At 39.1% G+C, this 3,377-nt stretch overlaps 1 pseudogene; it reads left to right on the top strand.

The window, feature by feature from the left end:
* The first annotated feature begins 2,761 nt into the window (after window positions 1–2,761).
* LOC131250184 (small nucleolar RNA R71) lies at window positions 2,762–2,860 on the top strand (annotated as a pseudogene).
* Window positions 2,861–3,377: the final 517 nt, after the last annotated feature.

Genomic DNA, 3,377 nt, shown 5'->3' with positions numbered 1-3,377 from the left:
ATCAATCTTAGCCTTATCTACCTCAATTCCTTTGGACGAGATGATATGTCCAAGGACAATTCCCTTACGAACCATGAAATGACACTTCTCCTAATTTAGTACCAAATTCTTTTCCTCACATCGCTTCAGGACACATTTAAGATTCTTCAAACAGTCACCGAAGGGTGGATTAAAGACAAAGAAGTCATTCATGAAGACCTCTAAATATTGCCCCACCATGTCAGAAAAAATAGTCATCATGCATCGCTGAAAAGTGGAGGGGACATGACACAGTTTGAATGACATTTTTCGTTAAGCAAAGGTGCCAAAGGTATATGTGAATGCGGTCTTTTCCGGATCTTCAGGGGCTATCTCTATCTTATTGTAGCCCGAATACCCATCAAGGAAGCAATATTATGAATGACCAGCTAGCCTTTTCAAGATTTGATCAATGAAGGCCAAAGGAAAGTGGCCCTTCCTCGTGACGGTATTTAACTTCATGTAGTCAATGCTCATTCTCCAACCAGTAGTGACTCTAGTTGGCACGAGTTCATTATTGACATTAGCTATGATGGTGATTCTGGACTTCTTAGGAACCACTTGAATTAGACTCACCCATTGACTATCGAATATAGGGTATATAATACCCACATCCAATAGTTGAAGTACATTGGCCTTAACCACTTCCTTCATCTTTAGATTTAACCTACGTTGTGTCTACCGAGAGGTCTTCGCAGTATCCTCTAGATAAATACGGTGAATACAAATCAAAGGGTCAATTCCCTTGAGGTCTGCAATCGACAACCCAAGGGCTCCTCTATGCTCAATGAGAGTAGAGATAAGCATACTCTCCTGTTCTGACTCATGGTGGGAAGAAATCACCATCGGGTATGTTTTAACTTGACCTAAATAGACATATTTCAATTCAGAGGGCAAAGGATTAGGTCAAGCTTCGGTGCCTTGAGGTTAGACGATAGATGTACTACATTAGTTTGGGGTAATTTTTCAAATTCTAGCCTCCATCGGTAAACTTCAAGTATTGGCACAGTATCAAGCATAACACCAGTCTCCCTAATCATATCATCATACAAATCATGAGAGTGGGCTAAGCACATCTCTAAAGGGTTAGAGGATAAGGTCATCAGAGTTCTATCCACCATAAAAGAATCAATCATGTTAATATCGTGGGCATCGTCATCATCCTTTGCTTGTTTGCTCATATCGAAAAAGATATTGAGGTCCAATGTCATATTCCCAAAAGACAAATTCATGACTCCATTCCTACAATTGATGATTACTTTTGATGTGGTAAGGAATGGGCGACCAAGAATGAAGAGAATTTGAGTGCTCATGTCCACCATGGGTTGAGTATCTAGGACAATAAAAACTACTGGGTAATAGAATTTGTCAACCTAGACCAACACATCCTCAATTACCCCTCTTGGTACACGAACTGACCAATCGGTAAGTTATAATGTTGTCTGGGTGGGTTTTAATTCACTTAGACCCAGTGTTCGTATGCTGAGTAAGGGATCAGATTTATGCTCGCTCCTAAGTTAAGAAGTATGTGCTCAATCCAGTAATTCCCAATTATACAAGCGATAGTTGGGCTACCAGGATCTTTGTACTTTTGTGGCACATCTTGCTTTAGGATGGTACTCACTTTTTTTGTCAAAAAGATTTTCTTTTGAATATTTTGCCGTCTTTTGGTCGTATATAAGTCTTTTAGAAATATGGCATATGAAGGTATTTGTTTAACGACATCAAGTAGAGGAATGTTAACCTTCACTTGTTTAAGCACCTTTAGAATATCTTGAGAGTTAGAGAGAGGTTTTGGTGCTATCAACCATTAGAGAAATGAAGCAATCGTCTTGTCTTGAGGTTCTGGTTCTAATTCATGTAGAGTGTTGTTAAGTCTATCAGTTTCATCTCTTTCTGGGTCCTTAGACTTTTCAGCCTTTACCGGAATAGATTTATCAATTGTTTTCTCACTCCTAGGAGTGGTGATAGACTTAGCTTGCTCCATCTGATTTGAAGAGCTTAGGCTGCTAACTTCATGTTGTTGTTTTGGATTGGGAAGAGGTTGAGCTGGAAGGTTTCCCCTTTCTCCAATCACATTTTTTGTCTCAAGCCCTTGAATGGCCTTTGTAATGTCTTGAAAGGCTTATAGCATACCTTGATTGAAACGCTCTTGATTTTGAAGATGCTTTAGAACCAAATCGTCTTGAAGTTTCCCTTGATTTAGAATTTGATTAGGGAATCCTTGAGGAGAAGCAGTTTGTCCATTCCTCCAACTAAAGTTTGGGTGATTTCTCCAACTAGGATTGTATGTATTTGAAGTGGATCCACTGAAAGGTCTTTGGTAATTATTCACGGCATTAGATTGCTCATTTAGTACTTCTTGAAAAGCAGGTATTGATGGACAATTTTCAGTTGTGTGAATGTTACAAGAACAAATACCGCAAACAATTTCTGTAGCCTTATCCTTCTTTTGTTTCATGGCCTCGAGTTTTCTTGTAAGATTAGCCACTTTAACATTTATATCATCATCTTCTTTTAGAAGATAAATTCCACCCCTCCTTTGATTGAGTAGGCTTAGAAGTGATGCTTGATTTTGGGGAGATGTCCCATGATTGTGCGTTTTCAGGAAGCTTGTCAAAATAATCCCACATATCATCGACCTCTTTGTTCATGAACTCCTCATTGCACATTGTCTTGACCATTTGGTGCATGGAAGAAGTTAGCCCATCATAAAGAAAAACTTGTTATTCGCCAAGTTTCAAAACCATGTTGTGGGCATGAATTGACAAGATCCTTGAACCGCTCCCAATATTGAAAGAATGGTTCATCTTCCTTTTGGGCGAAGTTCATGATTGAGTTTTTAAAGGTGTCGTTTTATGATATGGAAAAATTTTCTTAATGAACTCCCTTGTCATGTCGTTCTATCTGCCAATAGATCGTGGACGTAATGAATGCAACTACATCTTAGCTTTCTCTTTTCATGAGAAGGGAAAGAGTTTCAGCCTAACCGTGTCCTCAAACACGTTCAGAAAATATAAAGTGGTTATGATCTCATCAAACTCTTTCATGTGTAAATATGGATTTTCATATTCAAGTCCATGAATTTTGGAAGGAGTTGGATCACCCCTAACTCGATATCCATATGTCCTATGTTTTCTGGAAAAACCATGCATGAAGGAGTGCTCACCCCCGCCGGTTGCAAATAGTTTCGTAAAATACGAGGCGGGGGTGCTTAATGCACCTCATATTCATCTTGGATTTCCTCAACCCTAAGTTGATGTGGATTTGAAGGTTGATTAGCCATTTGATTGGAAGCGTAACTTCAATTAACTCTGCGGATCTCGAGTGGTGTCTAATCTTGTGATGGATAGATAACC

The sequence above is a fragment of the Magnolia sinica genome, chromosome 6 (genome assembly GCF_029962835.1).
Source record: "Magnolia sinica isolate HGM2019 chromosome 6, MsV1, whole genome shotgun sequence".
Classification (NCBI taxonomy): Eukaryota; Viridiplantae; Streptophyta; class Magnoliopsida; order Magnoliales; family Magnoliaceae; genus Magnolia; species Magnolia sinica.
This window is presented reverse-complemented; position numbering and strand designations above follow the sequence as displayed.